Source organism: Ailuropoda melanoleuca, chromosome 14 (assembly GCF_002007445.2).
Source record: "Ailuropoda melanoleuca isolate Jingjing chromosome 14, ASM200744v2, whole genome shotgun sequence".
In the NCBI taxonomy this organism is placed as follows: Eukaryota; Metazoa; Chordata; class Mammalia; order Carnivora; family Ursidae; genus Ailuropoda; species Ailuropoda melanoleuca.
This window is the reverse complement of record NC_048231.1, coordinates 3,096,586-3,110,288: the sequence shown is the minus strand read 5'-3', so window position 1 is coordinate 3,110,288 and position 13,703 is coordinate 3,096,586.

Here is a 13,703-nt window from a genome sequence, read left to right as displayed (position 1 = left end):
ATCTTTTTAAAAAAATGAACACTTATATTGTTTTCAGTTTTTGGTGAACAGGAATAATGTGACTATAAACATTCTTGTATGAATTTACTGGTGCAAACGTGCCAATAGTTTCGCTAGGGTAAATACCTAGGAGTGGAATTTCTGGGTCATAGTATGTGGATACCTCTGACTACTAGACAAAGCTTAAGATGTTTGCTAATTTACCCTTACCAGCAATCCCCATTGCTCCATGTGAGCAGGGTTATTTTTAGAGTTCTGGAGGAAAGGCCTATGTGGCTGGTGATTTCATACAGTATGCCTTTTTCCTTTGGTCCCGCGGATCCATGCACACTGAAGTAGCCAGGTTACCTAAACTCCCGACTGAGCCAAAGGCAATAAGTATCAAAGTCATCTTCACTGAGCAGGTGGCTGTATTGCCATAATATCACTGAAACATTGCCAAAGAAAGGATATTATTTTGACCACAAGATAATTTTGTAAAGCATAAAAATATTTGTTGCATTGAATGATATCAGCACAAAACAAAGGACAAGATATTTACTGACAATTCTGCCACTCAATAAATCACAGTTTTTCTTTTTCCTTCCAGACCCAGCTCAATTCACTACTTCAATTTTTTACATAACTGTAGTCACTACATGGATATATTTTGTCTTTTGCTCATCCCTTAAACAAGATAGCATGAGCATTTTTTTTTCCTACCTTGCTACAGAAGCTTTCTAATAATTATTTTATTCATGAATGCAATATTCTGCCAATAGTCGCAGGTATAGGGGAGACAGCTGGGGTTCTAGTGTCCCCCAATCCCATCCTTCATCCCCCACAAACAAGCCCAAATAAATATTCTATCTCAGGAAAAAAAACATGTACTCTGTCTAAATGCAGCTTTGAGCCCCCTGGCCTCCCACCAACAAAATTGTATCCTAAACCCTTACCATGTGGAAATGCTGGTGTTCTACTGACTGCCAAGGGCATGCCATAACTGACTTCAGTGTTCCCCTGGTGGAGAGCCTTCAGATTGTTTCTGATGCCCTGAAATTTTAAATCGTGTGCATTCATACAGCCATTTTCCTTCCTTTAGATTATTTTCTTAGCATAAATTCTTAGAAGAGGGCTAATGAGGGGCACTTGGGTGGTTCAGTCGGTTAAGCATGCAACTCCTGATTTCAGCTCAGGTCACGATTGTGGGGTCCTGGGATTGAGCCCCATGTTGGGCTCATGCTCAGCCGGGTGTCTGCTTGAAGATTCTCTCTCTTCCTCTGCCCCTCCCCCAACTTGTGCACTCTCTCTCTCTCCCTCTCAAATAAATAAATAAATAAAAATTTTTTTTTAAAAGAAGAGGGTTAGTGAGTCAGAGATGAATGTTTTTTTCTGGATCTTGATATATAACACTAAAACACTTCACAAAAGTGGTGTTTCAGTTCATATTTACAGTAAGGATGTACGAAAGTATATACTAGTCTGTATGTGTATAAACTACATTAATCAGGATTCTTAGTCGCAAACTAAGGAATTTATTGGTGCAGAGAGTAAGCCTTGGAGACTCCACAGCCATGAAGGATACCCACAGCACACTATAGAGAAGACTGTGCTGTTGTTATCGGGAGAGAGCACCACAGCCCATCTGCTGTGTCTGGACAGTGGCTGATGCCAGAAACTCTGCTGCCCTCAGAGCTGGCCACTCTCTGCTATCATTGCCATCAGGAAATGAATTCTGTGCATCAACTGCCTCCTCTTATTTCCCTCTTCTTCTTCTTTTTTTTTTTTTTTAAGATTTTAATTATTCATTTGAGACAGAGAAATACAAGAGCATGAGCAGGGAGAGAGGCAAAGAGAGAATCAGACTCCCTGCCGAGCCAGAAGCCCGATGTGGGACTTGATCCCAGGACCCTGGGATCATGACCCGAGCCAAAGGCAGACACTTAACCATCTGAGCCACCCAATCACCCCTTATTCCCCTCTTCTATATCAGACTCTTAATTGGATATATTTGTAGGTTACATGTCAACATCCCTGTTGCAAACGAACTTGGGAAAATGGGTTCCATATTTTTCCTTCAGAGACATGATTCATAATTTGACAACTTTCCCAAATATAAGAAATTTGTTCAAAATATACTGGTGGTCACCAACATGAGATATGTCTGCCTCACCTTCCATAGTTGTGAACCTTAGATAATTAAATTATTTTTGCTAATTGGTTATAAAATAATTCCTTTTTTTATTTATCTGATTACTATTTAAAATTCCTTTCAAGCTTCTGTGTACCGATTTTATATTCACTCACAGAAACTATCAGTCCATCTTCATCTGTTAGAAATATTGGAAATATCTCTATCAGAAATATCTGTGAATCTATTTATTAATGTATTTCCCATAGCTGTGTAGAAACTTTCTTTTACCGTAGAGATTAAACTTAGTTGTCAACGTTTTCATCTTTCAACATTTCAATGTCATAATCATTTCTATGCTGGCTGGTCAGGTAGGCTCAGTCTGTCTGTTCTTTCTGCCCCTTCATTGCCATGATGCCATTTATTCTAAGAGGTGGGTGGTCTCTTGACCTATGCCCAGAGAATTCCAAGTAACACACACAAAAAAAAAAGGGAAGAAAAAATGAATCTGAAACACCAATATTTGTTTTCTGCCTTTGTACATGTCACAGCTCTAGTTACTTTAGGAAACATGAAAACGTTATGCCTATAAGTGGCTGAGATACTTGTGTCTCAGGTGGTATTTTTTGAACAAGAGAGACAGACATGACTTTGACATTTTTCTCCTCTCTTCATCATGGATTGATGAAACAGGCAAGGGAAATATTTATTCTTTATGTCTAATCTTTCATCCAAAGATTGTTAGTTTACAAACATTGACCTCAAACTGAACCAAAACCTTAATGCTACACTCTAGAAATGGCCATTTTACATATGTGGGATAAACAGCTAAGGTGTTTTATTAAGGTTATAAATACTTTACCACCAGAGTCATAAATTGGATAGTTCTCAGTTTGGGCCCCTTATTATTGTTCTCTCCTAAGCCCTTTATACAGAATTGTACAACCAAGTCACATTTTCAAGAGCCAGGGCATTACGCAGTGCTCTTTGGGGCAGTAGGCCATGCTTTTTCCTCCTCCACCAACAGAAGTACAAAAAGTGCAGGTTACCTCATAGACCATTGGGCAAATGCCTAAATCCTTCTGGATCAATGTGCACATGCTTTCTGTTGCATAGGGATTTGCCCTTGCTAATGCTGGCCGTGGTTATAAAGGTCTGTAGAAGCGCTTTGATGGATGAATGGTACTTTCCACTACTTGGTGAACTGTGTGCTCCCATGGATAATAAAAATAAATACAACCAACATGATTGCATTTCAGAGAAGGGGTAGTAGAGCAGGGAACAACCAATCAAAAGTATCTAAAGCACCAAATTATGCCCCTGAGGAGTCATCTTGCATATCCTTGGTTCTGTTTCCATGGTAGTAAGGATTGCTTGGGATATTCAAAGGCAATTTAAATGCATTTAGGCCACAGCTTACAAGGGGATAATCTTAGGAAAATCAGAAGCGAGTAAACATTAACAGCTAGTAAGAGAAGCAGTATTAAAAAACCATACTCCATCTTGCTTGCTTTTTTATTTAGTGAAAAATAAAAATTTTTTGACATCTGGAAATTATGTCTGCTTCTAACTTGGGCTTGGGATGACTCATTTCGAGAAAGTGCCACCATTTCCATATGCTAGAACTCAGAAATTTGAGGCTGCTTGTTTTTTAAATTTAATTTTTAGACGCAAAGGTATGAATTTGCATTCTTCTCCCCAGGCCAGCCTCAGGAGTGTGCAGACCAGGCACAGAAGGAACTCCCCCACCCTCCATCTGAAAATACAACTCCTCACTGACATGTCAGCATCGCAGATTCATTTCTTTAAGCTCTGGTGACTTTCCAGCCTTCCAGAGTCTCCAGGGGGAATTCAAAGGCCCCTTGGAGAAGCTTGCTGAGACTGGCACCTTAAACATCGCCAGTTGTGATCTGCTAACACCCTGGTAGGAACTTGAAAAGGGGACTCAAGATGAACAGAGGAGAAGGAACTGCAGGTAGGAAAGACAAAATGCTTACTTCTTAATTTTCCCCCAGGGCATTGCTTGATCTAAAACATGGGACAAAATCTTCAGGAAGCTTTGTTTATTTTATAATTTTGTTTAACAAATACTTGTGTAGCGCTTGCTAGATCTTAGACACCATTCTGTGCGTTTTACAAATCTAGCTCATTTGTTCCTCATGACTACCTTAAAAAGTAGGCATTTTTTATTATTTCCAGTGGAAAGATGAGGAAACAGGCACACACCTTCAGGTAAGGGTCCGAAGGGTCCCCAAGAGCCAGTAAGTGGAGAACCAAGATTTTTAGATCCAGGTCCAAATATGGCTCCAGAGTCCCCGCTCTGAACCACTCCACACTACTCAAACACAAACCACGAAGTTTTTTCAACTCTCTTGGAAAGCTTTGGTATTAGGGGATGTGGATGAGGAGAGAGGTCAGTTTAATGGAACAGCTAGCCCCCAGAATTCAGCTTTCAGGTGGGGAATGTATAGTGTTTACAGAGGACTCACGAGAGAGACTTAGTCTGCTTTGTGTAACATTTAGAGAGCCAGAGCAACTCCCGCCTCTGTATTCATCTTTGAATGGAGATTTTGATGTTGATCAGATAGGAATTCTAATTTTCATATAAAAGAGAGGTTGAACTCCCCCAGGAGGCAATTGGCCATCAGCTTGATAGCCTGTGAAGGAAACCACTTTTTGTGCATTTGAAAGCAGAGAATAGTGGGATGGGAGAAAAAAAGGGGTTTCGACGTATTTTGTGGAATCTGAAACTTCTCTTAGCATCATGGGAATTGTCTTGGTCTGTGCTGTGCAGGTGGCGTGACCCCCTCTCTACGAAGGATGTGAGTTATTCACTATTTCCAACCGTACAATTGCTTCATTATGTCCACACCCACATTTTTCTGTTTACAGCCAAAGAAAAGGCCCATTGTTGATGCCAAATCACTACCTGAAACAAGCATATCGTAATTCACCTAAAATATCTTAGGCTGTTCTGGGGAACAGTATTTTATTTGACACTGGAAAGCAATTTTCAATCATCTTTTACTTAAGAAAATAATGTTAAATCTTTCTAAGTATTAAAACAACCTAGATATTCAAATGTGTTAAATCTTTGAAGGAATTACAAATAATCCTCCACAACCCTCAAAATTTGTGTTTTACTTTTTAAAATGTTATGTGTTTTTGCGTATTCGTAGTTTATCCACAGAAACCTGGGTTTCTGGCCATTGAAAGCTACGGAAGACTGAAGTGGTTGTGAGCCATTGTTCAGAGACCCTTGCATTCCAACGTCTGGATGGGGAGTGATTTTGGTCCCCCAAGGGACATTTCTTTGGCTGTAAACAGAGAACTGGTGGTGGGATGTTTTTCCAGGCATTTAGTGGGTTGTGTGTAGAGTGCTGCTAAAGATCCCACAATGCACCTGACAGTTCCCTACAACAAAGAATATCGAGACCACAGTGTTCCGAGTGGTGAGATAGAGAAACCCTGCAAGAGAGATTTTCCAAACCTTATTTGTAGGACTTTTTACATAGACCCTTCATTTTATGTTGCTTGCCTTATAAGCCCCCTGTATCGACAGCTAGTCTGTCTATCTTGGAACTTATCAGCTTGTGATGGGTACCCAGGACCATCAGGAACTCCATATTCACAGAAGGTCCGAGAAACACTATTTCAGGGCTTAAGCTTCCAAATTGCACTAAAAACAATTTTGCGAGCTTGCCCAAGAGCCTAACTTTCATGTATAGCTTAGAAAAAATATTTGCAAAGTTCTAGTCTTGGAATGAACTTTCGTAATGTACTGGCTTGAAAACTGGGTACGGCCTCAATCGCATTCCTCAGTTCACATCATTGGGATAACAGTTGTATCTGTGTTGTTCACGTTCACGCTCTCTAGCTCCTGGGAGTACTAAAGAAGGAGTCACTGAGGTTAGGATGTTCTGTTGGCAGAGTAAAAAGTATCAAGAAGTGGTGGTACAATGATGGGCTTTGGACCCTAGTGTCATCAGCTTTGTGGTCTTCCTGGCTCTAATACTCAGTATATTCATCTGAAGATACCAACTTGTAGAGATTTGTTTGAATGACATGAAGTGGTTTATTCAAATCATGTGTTCCAGTGTCTGAGCACATAGTAGATGTTCAGTTAACAATAATTTCTTCTCCTGACCTATTTTTCTTAGGGAGAACTCCTCCCTTGTTCTCCTAGCTCATCAAAATGAAATGACCACCCGTTTCGCATGGAGCTTTGTGTCCCCTCTAGGTAGATGCAGACCTCAGGGGGTGACCACAGGACTTGAGGAACAGACTATTTTTCTGCAACACAGACTCAAACCAGCATGCACTTATAATTTTCAAAACTGGAAAATGAAGCCTTTTTTCCAGGAACTTTTTATATGACCATATTACTAGGCATGGAGGAATATCCAGACAGCTCAGATGTCCTAGTTTCCATTCGTTTTTCATTGAAATTAAGAGAAAATATCAAAAATCCTATTTAAATCATCTTGGGCATGTTATGTATTAAGTAATAAACACAGATCATCCAGTAGAGGGCAGTGCTGACTTATTTATGGATGCCTTCACTAGAAGATGCAAAATTTAGTACAAAATAAAAGCCTTAAATTTTTTTTTAATTGAAGTATAGTTAAGACACAATGTTATATTAATTCCAAGTGTACAACATAGTGATTGTATCAATCTATCCCTTATGCTGTGCTCACCACAACCGTCACTGCACAGTCACCCTTACAGTATCATTGACTATGTTCTCTAACCTTTGCTTTTATCTCGTGACTTATTCACTCCATAACTGGAAGTTTGTAGCCCCCACTCCCCTTCACCTATTTTGTCTATCCTCTGCCACTCCCCCCAACCCCCCACCACTGGCAACCATCAGTTTGCTCTCTGTATTTATGTGTCTCTTTCTGCTTTTTGTTCTTTGTTTATTCATTTTTTAATTTTAGTGTTTAAAAAAAATTTTTTAAAGGAAGCCTCTGACAGACAATACGCAGTTTTACCTAAGATGCTCTGAATTCAGCAAAAGTGCCTTTGTTACAAAGGAGAAGCATGGTCATCAGCTTTGCTGTTTGAACATCCAAGTTTTGGTGCTGCCTCAGCTCAGATACCGACGAAAAGTTTCCTTCCTTCCTTCCTTCCTTCCTTCCTTCCTTCCTTCCTTCCTTCCTTCCTTCCACCCATTTATTTGACAGAGAGAGAGAGAGATAGAGCACAAGCAGGGGGAACAGAAGAAGCAGAGGGAAAAGCAGACTCCCCCGCTGAGCAGGGAGCCCAACTCAGGGCTCGATCCCAGGACCCTTTTTGAGTGCTGAGTCAAGACTAAGGCAGTATAGACACTTTGTCCCACTCTTCCGGGCCCAGTCCCCATCAATGGTCCTTTATAGACTTCAGCATGAGGCTTGTGCTGGGGAAGATGACTCAGAGTGTCAGTGGCGCCTGCCATCCCTAACTGGTCCTCAGGCTGGTCTGTGGCTCCTACAAAGAGAGGGGTTTGAGGCTGGTAGAATCTGGTGGAGTTAAACAAGCCTTTGTGAGGCCGAGCAAAAAGAACAATACAGAAGACATGGGGGAGGGAGGAGACTCATTCATCCCTTCTTCGGGAAACCAGGGACTACCTACAGAATGGAAACCCTGGAGATAGAAGCCTTGACACAAGACTTGATGTTCTTGCAATAGTGGGTTGAAGCAGTGAGGTTTCCACAAATGATTCTGTAGGAGTCAGTCATGGACAAGTGGGAGTAAAGGCAAAAGATTAGGATAGATGAGTTGAGGTTGTTGCTGACATTCTGCTTTGTAAGTCCATGTGAATTTCCTCTTTGGGGACACTCAACTATAGTTGGGAGACATCATTTTTTTTTATAAGTACACCATCATATTTTTAAAATTGAGATTTAACTGACATATTAGTTTCAAGTGCACAACATAATGATTAGATATTTGTATATATTGCAAAATGATCACTGCAGTAAGCCTAGTTAACGTCCATCACCATATAAGGTTCTGATTTTTTTTTTGTGATAAGAACTTCTAAGATCTACTCTACTACCAACTTTCAAATACACAATACAATATTGTTAACTATAATCACTATGCTATACGTGACAACTCCATGACATTTATCTTATAACTGGAAGTGTGTACCTTTTGACTACTTTCACCCATTTTGCCCACCTCACACCCTATGCCTCTGGCATCACCAATCTGTTCTCTGTATCTATGAGTTGGCTTTTATTTTTCAAGATTCCACATATAAGTATGATCACATGATATTTGTCTTTCTCTTCTTATCTCATTTAGCATAAGGCCCTCAAATTCCATCCATGTTGTCACAAATGGCAAGATTTTATTCCTTTTATAGCGGAATAATATTCCATTTATGTGTATACCACATTTTCTTGATCCATTCATCCATCAATGGACACTTAGGTTGCTTCCCAGTCTTGGCTATTATACATAATGGTGCAATGAACATGGGAATGCATATATCTTTTCAAGTTAGTGTTTTTGTTTCCTTTGGATAAATACTCAGAACTGGAATTGCTGGATTATATGGTAGTTCTATTTTTTCTTTTCTTTTTTTTTGGTGAGGAATCTCCATACTATTTTCCATATTGGCTACAATGACTTACAACCAACAATGCACAAGGGTTTCCTTTTCTCTACATCCTTATCAACACTTGTTATTTTTTGCCTTATTGATAACAGCCATTCTAATAGGTGTGAGGTGATAGCTTGTTGTAGTTTGATTTGCATTTCCCTGATGATTAGTGACGTTGTGCACTTTTTCATGTACCTGTTGACCATCTATAAGTCTTCTTTGTTAATGCCTATTCAGATCTTCCACCCATTTTTAATTGGATTATTTGTTTTATTTTGTTGCTACTGAGTTGGAAGAGCTCTTTATATATTTTGGATATTGTTCCCTTATCAGATAATATGATTGGCAAATGTTTTTTCCCATTCGGTATGTTGCCTTTCATTTGTTGATGGTTTTCTTTGCTGTGCAAAAGAATTTTAGTTTGATATAGGCTCACTTGTTTATTTCTGCTTTTGTTGCCTTTGTTTCTAGTGTCAAATCAAAAAAAGCATTGCCATGGCCCATGTCAAGGAGCTTACTGCCTGTTTTCTTGGAGTTTTATGATTTCAGGACTTATATTCAAGTCTTTAATTCATTTTGAGTTAAGTTTTGTGTATGGTGTAAGATAGTTCAGTTTTATTCTTTTGCGTGTAGCTGTACAATTTTCCTGACATTAATTGAAGAGACTGTCCTTTCCCTGTTGTATATTCTTGGCTCTTGTCATAAATTAATTGATCATATATGTGTGTGTTTTTTTTCTGGGCTCTCTATTATGTTCTATTGATCTATGTGTCTGTTTTTATGCCAATACCATCCTGTTTTGTTTTAAATGGCTTTGTAGTACAGTTTGAAATCAGGAAGCATGACGCCTTCAGCTTTGTTCTTTTTCTCAAAAATGTTTGTCTATTCAGAGTCTCTTGTGGTTCCATACAAATTTTAAGATTGTTTGATCCATTTCTGTGAAAAAATGGCATTGCAATTTTGATAGGGAAATTCTACTAAAAATTCAAAGAAAAATTAACACCAATCCTTCTCAAGCTCTTCCCCAAAAAATGAAAAGGAGAGAATACTTCCTAACGCATTTTATAGGGCCAGCAGTACCTACACCAAAGCCAGAGAAAGACACCATAAGAAAAGAAACCATAGGCCAATACTGTTTATGAATAGTGATGCAAAAACCTTAACAAAATACTAGCAAACCAAATCCAACAGCATATTATGAAGATTATACATCACTTATACATCATCAAGTGAGGTTTATCCCAATAATGCAAGGGTGATTCCACATAAGAAAACAAATCAATGTGTAACGCACAGCATTAATAAAACGAAAGGAAAAAAACCATGATCATCTTAATTGATGCAGAAAAACACTTAACAAATTCAACATCATTTCATGATAAAAACACTCAGAAAACTAGGATTAAAAAGAAACTTCCTCAACATGATAAAGGGCACTTATGAAAAATCTGCAGCTAAAGTCATAATCAAAGCTGAAATACTGAAAGCTTTCCCTCTAACAGGATCAAGACAAGAAAGCCTGCTTTCACGAATCCTATTTAATTTTGAACTGGAATTGTTAGCCAGGGCAGTTAAACAAGAAAACAAAACAAGACAAAACAAAACAAAAAAAACAAGAGCCATCTAAATTGGAAAGAAAGAAGTAAAACTTTCTCTATTCACAGATGATATGATCCTATATCTCAAGAATCCACAAAAATACTCTTAGTGCTAATAAATTCAACAAAATTTTGGGATACAAGATCAACATGCAAAAATCAGTGTGTTCCTACACACGAGCAATGAATAATACAAAAAGGAAATTAAGAGACAATTCAATTTGCAATAGCATCAAAAGGAATCAAATAACTAGGAATGTATTTACCCAAATAGGCAAAAGACAGAAAACTACAAAACAGTGCTGAAAGAAATTAAAGACGACATAAAGGGAAAGACATCCCTTGTTTATGGACTAAATCTTATTGTTGTCAAGATGACAGTACTACCCAGCACAAGCTAACATTTAATGAATTCCCTATCCGTCTTCAAATGGCCTGTTTTACAGAAATGGAAAGTTGATTCTTAAATTTATATAGAATTGTGAGTTGCCTGGAATAGCTAAAACAGTCCACAAGAACAAAATTCGTGTGTAGTTTATAACAGATTAGGAACAGAAGGCTAAAAGAAGGTAAGGCTGTTGGAGCTTGTCACAAAGACTCACACTAAACAAATATCACTTAGATGTTTGCTATACCACAATAGATACCAGGCATTGGAGAGACAGCAGCTCCTGTCCCCAAAGAGTCTGTGTCAGGGATTGGCAAACAACACCTTGGGGGACAAATCCAACTCTTAGGTTTTTTTTTTCCAATGAGGTGAAATTCACAATTTAAAACAATTAATAAACTTATTTTTTTAGAGCAGTTTTAGGCTCACAGCAAAATTGAGCAGAATGTATGCAGTGTTCCCATATACCCCTGATCCCCACACACACACAACATGCCCCTCATCAACATCTTGCACCAGATGCTACATTTGTTACAATCAATGAACCTACACTAATCACATCACTATCACCCAAAGTCCATAGTTTGCATTAGGGTTCACTTTGTCATTGTATATTCTATAGGTTTTGAAAATGTATGTTCTATAGTTTGACAAGTGTTTTGACAAATTCTATAGGCATGACAAAAGCATATATCTATGATTATGATACAGAGTATTTTCACTGCCCTAAAAATTCTATGTTCTGCCTGTTCTTACTTCCCCCCACACCCTCAAACCCAGACAACCAATGATCTTTTTACTTAATAGTTTTGCCTTTTCCAGAATGTCATATAGTTGGAATTATACAATATGTAATACTTTCACATTGGCTTCTTTCACTCAATAATATGCATTTAAGTTTCCTCCATGCCTTTTCATGGTTTGATAGCTCACTTTTTTTTAGTACTGAATAATATTCCATACTCTGTATATACCATAGTTTATTTATCCATTTACCTACTGAAGGACCTCTTGGTTGCTTCCAAGTTTTGGCAATCATGAAAAAAGCTGCTATAAACATCCATGTAGAAGTTTTTATATGGATGTACATTTTCAGTTCATTTGAGTAAATACCAAGGAGCATGTTTGTGGGACTACATGGTAAGAGTATGTTATGTTTTATAAGAAATTTCCAAACTGACTTCCAAGAACGGCTATACCATTTTGCATTCCCCCTGGTAATGAACAAGTGTTCCTTTTGCTCCACATTCTTGTTTGCATTTGGTATCATTTGTGTTTTAGATTTTGGTTATTCTAATAGGTATGTAGTTGTATCTTATTGCTGTTTTAATTTGCAATTCTCTAATGGCATATGATGTTGAACATCTTTTCATATGCCTGTCACCTATATATCTTCTTGATACACATCAGTTCAACTCTTCTGTCCATTTTAAAATTGGACTGTTTGTTTTTGTATTGTTGAGCTTTAAGGGTTCTTTGTCTATTTTGGATAACAGTCCTTTATCAGATGTGTCTTATATAATACTTTCTCCTTGTCTGTGGCTTGCCTTTTCATTCTCTTGACCCAGTCTTTTGCAGAGCAGATATTTTCAATTTTAATGAATTCCAGCTTATCAAATATTTCTTTCATGGATTATATCTTTGGTGTTGTATCTAAAAAGTCATTACTGTACTCAAAGTCATTTATGTTTTGTCCTTTGTTATCATCTAGGAGTTTTATAGTTTTGCATTTACATTTAGGTCTATGATCCATTTTGAGTTATTTTTTGCGAAGTGTTTAAGGTGTGTGTCTAGATTCATATTTTTTTTCCATATGAATGTCCAGTTGTTCTATACCATCTGTTGAAAAGATTGTTTTTTGCTCCATTATATTGCCTTTGCTCCTTTGCTAAAGATCAGTTGACTATTTTTGTGTGGGTCTATTTATAAGTCCTCTATTCTGTTCCCTTAATCTATTTGTCTATTCTTTCAATGCCAAACTGTCTTGATTTCTGTGGCTTTACAGTAAGTCTTGAAGTCAAGTAGTGTCAGTCCTCCAGCTTTGTTCTTCTTCAATATTGCGCTGCCTATTCTGGGCTTTTGCCTCTCCATATTAACTTTAGACTCAATTTGTGAATTTCCACAAAATAAGTTGCTGGAATTTTTATTAGAATTACATTGAATCTACAGATCAATTAGGAAGAATTGACACCTTGAAAGACTATGGACTCTGGGAAACAAACTGAGGGCTTCAGAGGGGAGGGGGGTAGGGGACTGGGATAGGCCAATGATGGGTATTAAGGAGGGCACATATTGTATGGTGCACTGGGTGTTACATGCAAATAATAAATCATGGAACATTACATCAAAAACTAAGGATGTACTGTATGGCGACTAACATAATAAAAAATTATTATTATAAAAAAAAGCCATGCATGAACTCCTGACGCATAGAAGCCATGAGGCAATAAATGTAAGTTATTTTTAGCCAAAAAAAAAAAAAAAAAAAAAAAGGAAAAACTGACACCTTGCTGAGGGGGTTTCTGGAAGAGATTAGTATTTGAATCAGTAGACCACGGAAAAGCCACCCTCAACATTATGGGTGGGCATCACCCAATCCAACCAAAAAAGCAGAAGGAGGGCAAATTTGCTCTATGCTTGAGCTGAGACTTCCATCTTCTCCCACCCTCAGGCATCAGTTCTTGGTTCTTGGGCATTTGGTCTTAGGCAGTGACTTACACCATCAGCTCCTTTGGTTCTCAAACCTTCAAACTTGGAGCAAAATACAGCACTGGTTTTCTGGTTCTCCAGCTTACAGACAGCAGATCATGGGTCTTCTTGGTCTCTATAATTGTATGAGCCAATTCCTATAATAGATCTCTTACACACACACCCATAACTTATTGGTTCTGTTTTTCTGGAGCCCTAATACACTCTTCTTTCTTAGCAAATCAATTATACTTTTTTAAAAAAAGATTTTATTTATTTATTTGCGAGAGAGAGCATGAGAGGAGGGGGAGGGGCACGGGGAGA